Genomic DNA, 13,510 nt, shown 5'->3' with positions numbered 1-13,510 from the left:
ATTTTGCCTAAATAATAAAGCATGTACGATAGCAAGAGTTTGACCCTAGAACAGACTATTTTTCCCCCCCGTTCATCTCTATGGAGAAATTAGTATAAATAAATCGGAAGTGGACAAGCGTCCGGGGGAGATTGGATTCGACCTCGAAGGTTCTATTGTTAATAATACAAGTAATGTCATAAACGTACTGGATAGAGAACATGTCAAATAACCTTTGCTGGGTAGCTCAGTTTCAGTCTTGATAACAGCGTCCAGTTGACGTCGTTGTCGCTCGTTCTCCTCTCTCGTTCGAGAAAGTTCCTCCTGGTAGGACGCAATAGTTCTTTCAAACATGTCGAATATTTCATTGGCGGCTACCATCAAACGCTCCCTTACAAAGTCTTGAAAAGACATCTTTGCGTCGCTCAACCAGGCGCTTTGCTCCAGGTTCCCTTGCTAACTTCCGCCCGTTTCTTCTTCTACGACGGAAGGTTTAGTTTGCCGCACCAGCGACGTCACATTGACGCCATCTTGGGGCGGTATTGAAGACGCAAACAACCGACCTGGACATCATCTGGACTGTACTTAAATGATTATTTTGAAAATGTAATTTTGTTTATAGATTATATGCATTCTGTTGTTGTGTCCCCTAATTTTCAGTGTACATTGTTAGAATAATTATGTATATATTATCACACTAACTTTAGTATGCTTAAAGGGGAACATTATCACCAGGCCTATGTAAGCGTCAATATATACCTTGATGTTGCAGAAAAAAGACCATATATTTTTTTAACCGATTTCCGAACTCTAAATGGGTGCATTTTGGCGAATTAAACGCCTTTCTAATATTCGCTCTCGGAGCGATGACGTCAAATCGGGAAGCAATCCGCCATTTTCTCAAACACCGAGTCAAACCAGCTCAAGACCCACGCCGAGCTTCGCCGCCTGACTCACCACGCCAAGCCACGCCTGCCACGATGACGACGCGCCTGCCTCCTCGTCGGCTACGGATATGGCCGCTACCTGGTCGCCCGCCACGCCAAGTGCGCCCACCTCCCAGTCGGCCACGAATGTGGCCAATCCCTGGGCGCCCGCCTCGCCTGCTGCAGCGGCGTTCCACTCGCCGCCGCCACTTGACTTTGCCTCGGTGGATTCGGGGCCACTTGGGCTGGCGACCCACCGCCATGTCCCCCTCCCGCCCTCCCATGACTCTTGTTGAGTTTTTTCTTGGACATCTGGGATCTGTCCGTAAGTGGGGGGTTCTGTCATGTCTGTGTAATCATGTTTTGTCTTAGTCATGTTTTGTTTAGTTTCTGGCTTTTCACTCCCTCGTCTTGTTTCCATGATTACCCATTAGTTTCACCTGTTCCACGTTTGGATTCATTGTGCACTCTTGTTTATCACCATAGCAACCCATTAGTTGTCACCTGTCACGTCACGCACCTGTTTCACGTTTTGAGGTACGCACCTGCTTTCACTAATCATGTCCATAGTATTTAAGTTCATTCTTTTCAGTTTGTCGTTCCGACGACCTCACATTTATGCTCTGTCCATTCCTGACACTTCTTTCCATGTCCATCCTTCATGCTACTATTTTTGTCCAAGCCAAGTAAGTTTTTGTTCCATGTTTATAGTCTTTTTGGTTTCATAGTTTGTTCTCCGCCATTGTGCGCGCCTTTTGTTTACTTCCTTTTGTTTACTTCCTTTTGTTTTTGTAGTTATAGTCTTTAAATAAAAATGTACTTAAATTCCCGTCTCGCCCGAGCCAACTTTCCGTTGCATCCCGGAAAAGCATACACCCAGGACCAAGTCATGACAATCACCAGACCTATGTAAGCGTCAATATATACCTTGATGTTGCAGAAAAAAGACCATATATTTTTTTAACCGATTTCCGAACTCTAAATGGGTGAATTTTGGCGAATTAAACGCCTTTCTAATATTCGCTCTCGGAGCGATGACGTCACATCGGGAAGCAATCCGCCATTTTCTCAAACACCGAGTCAAATCAGCTCTGTTATTTTCCGTTTTTTCGACTGTTTTACGTACCTTGGAGACATCAAGCCTCGTCGGTGTGTTGTCGGAGGGTGTAACAACACGAACAGGGACGGATTCAAGTTGCACCAGTGGCCCACAGACGCGAAAGTGCCAAGAAATTGGACGTTTGTTCCGCACACTTTACCGACGAAAGCTATGCTACGACAGAGATGGCAAGAATGTGTGGATATCCTGCGACACTCAAAGCAGATGCATTTCCAACGATAAAGTCAAAGAAATCTGCCGCCAGACCCCCATTGAATCTGCCGGAGTGTGTGAGCAATTCAGGGACAAAGGACCTCGGTAGCACGGCAAGCAATGGCGGCAGTTTGTTCCCGCAGACGAGCGAGCTAAACCCCCTGGATGTCTTGGCTCACACCGTCCCTTATGCCACCGAAGATGATCAAGAGAAGAATATCGACCCTAGCTTCCTTGGCCTGCTGACATCAACTCCAAAACTGGACAGATCAGCTTTCAGGAAAAGAGCGCGGATGAGGGTATGTCTACAGAGTATATTACTTCATGAAAATTGGGCTGTCTGCACTCTCAAAGTGCATGTTGTTGCCAAATGTATTTCATATGCTGTAAACCTAGTTCATAGTTGTTAGTTTCCTTTAATGCCAAACAAACACATACCAATCGTTGGTTAGAAGGCGATCGCCGAATTCGTCCTCGCTTACTCCCGTGTCGCTGGCTGTCGTGTCGTTTTTGTCGGTTTCGCTTGCATACGGTTCAAACCGATATGTCTCAATAGCTTCAGTTTCTTCTTCAATTTCGTTTTCGCTACCTGCCTCCACACTACAACCATCCGTTTCAATACATGCGTAATCTGTTGAATCGCTTAAGCCGCTGAAATCCGAGTCTGAATCCGAGCTAATGTCGCTATAGCTTGCTGTTCTTTCCGCCATGTTTGTGTGTGTTGGCTTCACTATGTGACGTCACAGGAAAATGGACGGGGGTATATAACGATGGTTGAAATCAGGCATTTTGAAGCTTTTTTTAGGGATATTGCGTGATGGGTAAAATTTTTAAAAAAACTTCGAAAAATATATTAAGCCACTGGGAACTGATTTTTAATGGTTTTAACCCTTCTGAAATTGTGATAATGTTCCCCTTTAAAGTAAGTTATTTAGCTATTGTGCTAAAGTTGGACTTTTTCTAATGTAAGCAAGGACAAATACTTCTTGTCTGAGGGGTGGCCTCAGCCATAGATGTTATCTTTGTTTGAGCCCGCTAACAGCCAAGGAATTCAACCGACCTCAGCGAAGATGGGAACGACGGCACGCGGACGAGGCAGAGACTTCAAGGACCTCAACAAGATAAGATTCCAACAGGCAGACGAAGCGGTGACGGGGCGAAATCACAAGGCCCCCAGAACATTCTGTCACGTATCGTGCGTCCTGGACCTGCTTTGCATAAAATATGTGACCACTCCTTTGAGAGGCGGCCTTAGTATTGTTGACTGTGGAACTCCTGAATAAAAAGAGTGACGCAAGAGCTGGACCTTAGAGCGTAGGTCGAGACTTTGACTAAGGGTCCGGCTCCATGCGTTCTCCTCATGAGCTAGATTGAAGTCTGTCTCTGATTGATTCCTTGCTTCTTGTCTGATTAATAGATGTCATCATACTTGCCAACCTTGAGACATTTGATTTCGGGAGGTGGGGGGTGGAGGGTGTGGTTAAGAGGGGAGGAGTATATTGACAGCTAGAATTCACCAAGTCAAGTATTTCATACATATATATATATATATATATATATATATATGTATGAAATACTTGACTTGGTTAATTCTAGCTGTCAATATACTCCTCCCCTCTTAACCACGCCCCCCACCCATATATATATATATATATATATACATCCTGAAAATATGCAAACAAAACTGTGTTTAGATAATTGATACTTCAAACTTGCATAAATAAATCTTAAGGAATATAACATAACTTGGCTTCTGAGAGCTTCAAAATGTAATGAATAAAATGCTAAAGTTGTTGATAAACAAGCAATTATTTTAATAATTAAATATGGTCATTTTAAATGAATTATTATGATAATTTAAAATTAATTATTTCAAATATGTTTATTTTAATTCTATGGCTGGATGTAATAAGGAGTCAGAAAAAATACAAATAAAAATACAATTAATTTTGATGTTTTTAGGAAAATATAGTAAAAATGTATTTATTTTTATTTTTTTTAAATTAATAAAAATATTTATTTTTAGGTAAGATAAACATAATAATACAATTTGTCTCTAGTCTGGATGATTTAGTTCTTGTCACCCTGTTGTCCTCCCGTCATGAAAAAAGGCTGTCCTCACTCAGGTCCGCATGGAGGCCACGCCCCCTCCAGCTCAGGTTGAAAATCGGGAGATTTTCAGGAGAATATTTGTCCCGGGAGGTTTTCGGGAGAGGCGCTGGATTTCGGGAGTCTCCCGGAAAATTCGGGAGGGTTGGCAAGTATGGATGTCATCAGTGTTTGCACCTGACATACATAAATGAAGGTGTGTGTTGCTGAGCCCGACTTTGATTGATTGATTGATTGAGACTTTTATTAGTAGATTGCACAGTACCGTACATATTCCGTACAATTGACCGCTAAATGGTAACACCCCAATAAGTTTTTCAACTTTTTTAAGTCGGGGTCCACGTAAATCAATTCATGGTAAAATAACTCAGGTCCCGCCGAGATTTGAACTCGGATCGCTGGATTCAGAGTCCAGAGTGCTAACCATTACACCATCTGCCCCCCTCTCCCTTATGGATGGGGAGGGGGTCACAGGTCCGGTGGCCATGGATGAAGTGCTGACTGTCCAGAGTCGGGACCCGGGGTGGACCGCTCGCCTGTGCATCGGTTGGGGACATCTCTGCGCTGCTGACCCGTCTCCGCTCGGGGTGGTCTCCTGCTGGCCCCACTATGGACTGGACTCTTACTATTATGTTGGATCCACTATGGACTGGACTCTCACTATTATGTTAGCTCCACTATGGACTGGACTCTCACTATTATGTTAGATCTACTATGGACTGAACTCTCACTATTATGTTAGATCCACTATGGACTGGACTTTCACAATATTATGCTAGACCAGGGGTCGGCAACCTTTTAAATGAAATAACACTGCATACAAAGTTTTTTTTTTGCTTTGTGCTATGCATAACCAGGGGTCTCAGACACGCTGCCCACGCCTTTATGGGGACTTTGAAAGCTGGTGCGGCACGCGGGTTTTACATGAATGGCGCTTGTCAGCGTCATACGTGCTGTGATGGTACAGCATATAGCACCCACTACTGTCAGCGTGCCTGATCAGCCACACGTTGTATCTTGCTAAGTAGGTAACAGCAAGGCATACTTGGTCAACAACCACACAGCTCACACTGACGGTGGCGGTATAAAAAAAACCTTTAACACTCTTACTAATAATGCGCCACACTGTGAACCCACACCAAACAAGAATGACAAACACATTTCGGGAGAACATCTGCACCGTAACACAACATAAACACAACAGGACAAATACCCAGAATCCCATGCAGCCCTAACTCTTCCGGGATACATTACACCCCCCCCCTACCAAACCCCGCCCACCTCAACCGACGCACAGAGAGAGGGGGGTGGGGCCGGGGTTTGGTGGTAGCAGGGGTGTATAATGTAGCCCGGAAGAGTCAGGGCTGCATGGGATTCTGGGTGTTTGTTCTGTTGTGTTTATGTTGTGTTAAGGTGCAGATGTTCTCCCGAAATGTGTTTGTCATTCTTGTTTGGTTTTGGTTCAAAGTGTGGCGCATTATTAGTAAGAGTGTTAAAGTTGTTTTATATGACCACCGTCAGTGTAACCTGTGTGGCTGTTGACCAAGTATGCCTTGCCGTCAAGTACGTGTGCAAGCAGAAGATGTATATTGTATAACAAGTGTTGGGCTGACACGCTGTTAATACAGATCTTAGAGGGCGCCAAATGTTGTACCATCATGGCACGCCCTTATTATAGCCGTAAGGGTGAAAATCGGTGAATATTAATCCCGGGAGTTTTCTGCGAGAGGCACTGAAATCCGGAAGTCTCACGGGAAAATTGGGGGGTTCAGCAAGTAAGCTGCTGAGCCGCATCAGAGTGATCAAAGAGCCGCATGCGGCTCCGGAGCCGCGGGTTGCCGACCCCTGTGCTAGACCCACTCGACGTCCATTGCATCTGGTCTCCCCTAGAGGGTGGGCGGGTCACCCACATCTGCGGTCCTCTCCAAGGTTTCTCATAGTCCTTCACATTTGACATCCCACTGGGTTGTGAGTTTTTCCTTGCCCTTATATGGGCTCTGAACCGAGGATGTCGTTGTGGCTTGTGCAGCCCATTGAGACACTTGTGATTTAGGGCTAATTGAATAAACATTGATTGATATGGTAGCATCAGAAAAAGAGCAAAACACTAATATGGATTTAATCCTTTACACTTAGCACAAATCGCGCAACCAAAGGGTTTCCTCCAGCGTGTGTCCGCATGTGATTATTCAGACTGCGCTTGTAAGAATAGCTTTCGTGGCAAATCGTGCAAGCGAAAGGCTTTTCCCCGGTGTGCGTCCTCATGTGCGACACCATGTTCACCTTGTGCGAGAACCGCTTGCCGCAAACTGAGCAGCTGTAGGGTCGCTCCCCCGTGTGCTTCCGCATGTGGGACTTCAAGTTGCTGAGGTAGGAAAAGCTCTCGCCGCAGATGGAGCACGTGAAGGGCTTTTCCCCCGTGTGCGTTACGGTGTGCGCCGTCAGAGAAGCCTTGTGAGCAAACGTGTCGCCGCAAACCGAGCAGCGGAAAGGTTTTTCTCCTGTGTGCGTTCTGGTGTGGGACAGCATGTTGGCCTTGTGGAAGAATCCTTTACCGCAAAACGAACAACTGAAAGGTTTTTCTTCAGTGTGTGTTCTCCTGTGCTTGATCATATTGCCCTTTAGAGAGAACTTGTCTCCACAAACTGAACAACTGAAGGGTTTTTCCCCTGTGTGTGTTCTCATGTGTCGAGTCAAAGCGCTATTGTAAGAAAAGACTTTAGCACAAACCGAGCAGCTAAAACTTTCTTTACCCGTCTCCTTTTTAGAGGGTTTGTTGTTGGCGTCGCTCCTCATATCGCCTTCATGGTCCGTATCGCTGCCTAACGGTTCTTGGGTGTTGCCCCTGTCTTCATCCTCAGGTGTTGTGTTGCCACTATTTGATTGCGGAGCGAAGAAGCTGTCTGCTTGCGATTCGTCTTTGTCGTTTTCGTTCTTCACAGAGACAATAGTCAGATCGGCCTCGTCCAGCCCAAGAAGACGTTCTCCCTCCCGAGTGAGCCAAAGTTCCCCCTCATCCTCTTTAATGTGGGGTGGCTGTGGATCCTCCTGCGGCCAAGAAAGACATTTTCCTTGGCGTCCAATCCGCTGCTGGACGTCTGCTAGGACACACTCAGAATTATTGTGGAATTTGTATTAACAAAAGCAAAGGTTGATTATGTACCGTATTTTCCGCACTATTAGCCGCACCTAAAAACCACAAATTTACTCAAAAGCTGACAGTGCGGCTTATAACCCGGTGCGCTTTATATATGGATTAATATTAAGATTCATTTTCATAAAGTTTAGGTCTCGCAACTACGGTAAACAGCCGCCATCTTTTTTCCCCGTAGAAGAGGAAGTGCTTCTTCTTCTACGGCAAGCAACCGCCAAGGTAAGCACCCGCCCCCATAGAACAGGAAGTGCTTCTTCTTCTACTGTAAGCAACCACCCGCCCCCGTAGAAGAAGAAGAAGCGCGCGGATATTACGTTTCATTTCCTTTGTGTGTTTACATCTGTAAAGACCACAAAATGGCTCCTACTAAGCGACAGGTTTCCGGTTCATGAAAAGACGCAATCTCTCCATCCGCACACGGACTACTATTTCACAGCAACTGCCTAAAGACTTTCAAGAAAAGCTGGCTACTTTCCGTGCATATTGTAAAAACAAGATAGCTGAAAAAAAGATCCGGCCAGAGAACATTATCAACATGGACGAGGTTCCACTGACTTTTGATATTCCTGTGAACCGCACTGTGGATACAACGGGAGCACGTACGGTGAATATTCGCACTACAGGGAATGAGAAGTCACCCTTCACTGTGGTTCTAGCTTGCCATGCTAATGGCCAGAAACGTCCACCCATGGTGATATTCAAAAGGAAGACCTTGCCAAAAGAGACCTTTCCAGCCGGCGTCATCATAAAAGCTAACTCGAAGGGATGGATGGATGAAGAAAAGATGAGCGAGTGGTTAAGGGAAGTTTACGCGAAGAGGCCGGGTGGCTTTTTTCACGCAGCTCCGTCCATGTTGATATACGACTCCATGCGCGCCCACATCACGCTGGTTTTGAATATATTATTAAAGTTTGACTGACCTATCTGACTGTTTTTTTGACATTCCCTTTAGCGCAGTTAGATGCGGCTTATAACACGGGGCGTCTTATAGGTGGACAAAGTTTTGAAATATGCCGTTCATTGAAGGCGCGGCTTATAACCCAGGGCGGCTTATGGTGCGGAAAATACGGTATACATTTATTTATTGATTCATTTTCTGGCTAAACAGGCAAACTCGTGTTGTGAATACGCAAATTGGTAATCAACGCAAAAATTGGCACGTTGGCCCATCAACATCTGAACCAGTTTCTCCAAGCGGGGAAAAACTGCATTCCAAGATGTTCAATATTTATTGAAGCGCAATTTATTTTTTATGTTTGTTTACTTAGATAGATAGATAGATAGATAGATAGATAGTACTTTATTGATTCCTTCAGGAGAGTTCCCTCAGGAAAATTAAAATTCCAGCAGCAGTGTACGGAAAATAAATAGGAAATAATGGGGGTATAAATGGAAACAAAATAGAAAAATATTAAAATAAGAATAAAATAAAAAGCAACAATGAGAATACAAATATAACAGTAAAATAAGAATATAACAAGAGAAACTAGGCAGTAGTGGCCATATTATGAAAAAGTATTGCACTGTTTTGCATATGCTTATGTGGGATGATTAAAAGTTATTGACCTTTTTCAATTACAATGGTAAAAATACTAATAGGTTTAATTATCGACCTATCTAAGGCTCCAATTACTTTACATCACATATTCCACTTTGAAAATCTTTTTTTGGTGAAAATATTGCATAATATTTTGTGTTTTCGCCAAAAAAACAACAGGGTTTTTGACCAAAAAAAAGGGCATAAAACATAAAAAAAAACTCAATTCCTTTATATTGACAGATAGACCTGAAGTTGAACAATTAAAAACAACTGAAGTTGAAAAAAAAAAATGTTTAAGATACCCTTCCAAGTCCATGGGATTTAACTTGAGGGCTCAGGAATCATTTTGGTGATTTAACTCCCAATTCCAACCCTGGAAGGTTATTAATAGTTTGTTTTATGCTCTAACTAAAAAGAGTCGATTTATTAATAATAATCCCACTTTGCAAGCATTTGTTAATCACTGTCAGGCCTGGAAGCAATTAGACGCGATAAACAAGGGACCACTGTATTTTAATTAACAAAGAGAATGCCTGAAATGAGGGATACATATATATATATATATATATATATATATATATATATATATATATATATATATATATATATATATATAAAATAGGGCTGCAACTAACGATTAATATTTGATAATCGATTAATCTGTCGATTATTACTTCGATTAATAATTGGATAAAAGAGACAAACTACATTTCTATCCTTTCCAGTATTTTATTGAAAAAAAAACAGCATACTGGCACAATACTTATTTTGATTATTGTTTCTCAGCTGTTTGTACATGTTGCAGTTTATAAATAAAGGTTTATAAAAAAATAAAATAAAATAAAAATTAATTTAAAAAAATAATTGCCTCTGCGCATGCGCATAGCATAGATCCAACGAATCGATGACTAAATTAATCGCCAACTATTTTTATAATCAATTTTAATCGATTAGTTGTTGCAGCCCTAATATATATATACATATATATATATATATATATATATATATATATATATATATATATATATATATATATATATATATATATATATATAGCAGTGACATGCGATCACAAACATGGAAAGAAAAAAAATGTAAAAAGAAACAAAATTAATTAAATTGTTATATGTATCCACTGATTATACTATAAAGTTATTTTCCATTTACCGTCACCAGTTTTAGATTATTTTTATTCAAAATCGCTGAATTTTCACATTTGCCATTCAAATACTGAGAAGAGACTTGCGGTGATCAGCAGCCAGTTGAGGCACGTCACTCAATTGTGCCTCACCATGGATTGCGGACTCGGCTAACTGCTGGCCTGCTGTGTAGTGAGACCGTATTGCTATATGAATTATATTATACATTTCCATAGTTTAATTAGCTGAGGTATATAATGTACAGTGTATTTTGTCAACAACTGTATGTGTGTAACGTATTTCTTGTGCTGAGCAATCATAAAACTGCTGCGAAGACGCACTGTGTGAGGCTCGCGTAATCCCGCCTCCTGGTGCCGGTTAATGCACCTCCGCCGCAGACTGCACCCCCCGACGGGAGCGCCACACCAACCAAAGCACACACCCAAACCCTCCACATGCAAGACTGAGTCCACCCAAAAAAAGTCACTTAACAAGAAGCCAAAAAGTGCAAAAACAACACTGCTCGCGCCGGAGGAGCCGTGAACGACTGCAGGGACACAACATTAGGTACACCTGCAGACTGCAGCACGGATTTCATATTTCATTCATTCACAACTCCTCCAACACCAACACCACTGTTCCCGCACTTATAAGTAAAGGCAAGACCATAATAACGTTTTTTTTTTTTAAATGTGCTTTTTTGTGTGCTACAGTTTGTATGTGTAAAGTTAAAGTTTAGTTAAAGTACCAATGATTGTCACACACACACTAGGTGTAATGAAATTTGTCCTCTGCATTTGACCCATCCCCTTGATCACCCCTTGGGATGTGAGGGGAGCAGTGGGCAGCAGCGGTGCCGCGCCCGGGAATAATTGTTGGTGATTTAACCCCCAACTCCAACCCTTGATGCTGAGTGCCAAGAAGGGAAGAATGCTGGTATGAGCTTTTAAACATAACCCGTTAACTGCTGCCAATCAAATGGTGAATAAGATACTCTTTAGGGTTCATATGTTTGTAAATCTGACTGTGATGAAGTCAGTGCCTTACCAGTCATGAACCTCACCGCACGTCACTGATATATATATATATATATATATATATATATATATATATATATATATATATATATATATATATCCCTCATTTCAGGCATTCTCTTTTCTCTGTTCGTAATTCTGAATTTCCCCCAGGGATCAATAAAGTACTTTCTATTCTAATTCAATTACCTTTTAGGGAAATGACTAATAACTCTAATTCACTTTTCAAAAGTACTTTTCCCAACACTGGTCTGGTGGCAAATGTAAACAACTAACTGAAACACAATGATTGCTATAAGTATCATTGAGTCGACACTATGTAACATTGTTGATGTTTATAGTCGACCGACTATTCTCCCATGATGCAACGCGCTCCTCTTCGCTTCGTTTCCGCACGAATGTTAGTGAATTATTTAATACTTATGTATACAGGTATAATTTACGTATGTATGTAATATATGTTTAAACGTAACAATAACTTAACTATATTTGCCTTGTAAATATGAAAATATACCTCGTCGCTTATTGTCGGCTTCCAGTCGTCGACGTCGTATGGCGTTCTCTTCTCCTGCTCGAATAAGTTGTTCGTCGTACGAGGCCATTTTCCCGTCAAACGTGTTTTAATACGTTGTCCGCAGATGCTGCCATTTGTTCCCTCAGCAGCACTTTGAACAAACTATTTACATTATTTCGTCCTTCCGCTATTATCCGGCATTTTGCCGCCTCTCCTTTTGCGGAAGCGACGCGGTTGCCCCCTTTTTTTTTTTCGTTCTTCTTCGGCTTGTTGTGGTTGTGCTTCCAGGTTAGGTTGAGTCGACTGTGGCGTTTTGCTGCCCCCTCTGTCCATTTTACATATTGCAACTCTATCAAGTCCCATTGTATTCATTTCTTATTTTCTGTGGCCCATTACAATTGAGTTCAGTTTATTTGGAACATGCATACGATACAATGTAATGCATGACATATTTCCAGTTGTTTCATTACAGCACGTCCGAAAAGGAGTAGGTAGAAGCAGAGCGTATTTAATCCTACCCCTTTTCATATCATAGCAATATTATCCAATTTCCTTGTTCTTTGTTAGTAACAGAACAGTGAATAAATAAACAATATAACATAGTAAGTAAACAAATGTTAAATACATAAATAATCATTATCTCAAAAAAAAAAAAAAGAATCAGGATGTACATCATAATTATTGTTCTGCGCACTTGTAGTTTGAACAGTCTCTTAAACTGAATAATATGTGGTCCTTTGTTTGATTTCTTTGCTTAATAGCGTTGATAGAGTGATACAGTCCTTCACATTTTAGGTAGTTTCGTACATCTTCACCTTAGTCCATACTTGCCAACCTTGAGACCTCCGATTTCGGGAGATGGGGGCGTGGTCGGGGGCGGGGCGGGGCGTGGTTGGGGGCGTGGTTAAGAGGGGAGGAGTATATTGACAGCTAGAATTCACCAAGTCAAGTATTTCATATATATATATATATATATATATATATATATATATATATATATATATATATATATATATATATATATATATATATATATATATATATATGTCTTAATAAGGTTATCCAAAAAATAGTGCTCGAATCTCCTGATGATTGAGGGAACCCCCCCTCATGAAAACAGGCCTGTAGAGATGAAATAGTCTTGTGATTTTTTTCCCACACATACATATATATATATATATATATATATATATATATATATATATATATATATATATATATATATATATATATATATATATATATCTACATCCTGAAAATATGCAAACAAAACTGTGTTTGGATAATTGATACTTCAAACTCGCATAAATAAATATTAAGGAATATAACATAACTTGGCTTCTGAGAGCTTCAAAATGTAGTGAATAAAATGCTAAAGTTGTTGATAAACAAGCAATTATTTTAATAATTAAATATGGTCATTTTAAATGAATTATTATGATAATTTAAAATTTATTATTTCAAATATGTTTATTTTAATGTAAAATTCTATGGCTGGATGTAATAAGGAGTCAGAAAAAATTAAAATTAAAATACAATTAAATTTGATGTTTTTAGCAAAATATAGTAAAAATGTATTTAGTTTTTTATTTTTTTTAAATTAATAAATATCTATTTATTTTTAGGTAAGATAAACTTAATAATACAATGTATCTCTAGTCTGGATGGTTTAGTTCTTGTCACCCTGTTGTCCTCCCGTAGTGAAAAAAGGCTGTCCTCACTCAGGTCCGCATGGAGCTGGAGGGGGCGTGGCCTCCAGCTCCGGCTGAAAATCGGGAGATTTTCGGGAGAATATTTGTC

General features: G+C 41.0%; 1 pseudogene; it reads right to left on the bottom strand.

Moving 5' to 3' along the window:
* The window catches only part of LOC133575018 (uncharacterized), a 49,823-nt pseudogene extending 37,868 nt beyond the window's left edge, over positions 1-11,955 (bottom strand).
* Positions 11,956-13,510: the final 1,555 nt, after the last annotated feature.

Source organism: Nerophis lumbriciformis, linkage group LG03 (genome assembly GCF_033978685.3).
Source record: "Nerophis lumbriciformis linkage group LG03, RoL_Nlum_v2.1, whole genome shotgun sequence".
Taxonomy (NCBI): domain Eukaryota; kingdom Metazoa; phylum Chordata; class Actinopteri; order Syngnathiformes; family Syngnathidae; genus Nerophis; species Nerophis lumbriciformis.
Note: the sequence above shows the minus strand (reverse complement) of the source record. Positions and strands in the feature narration are given on the sequence as shown.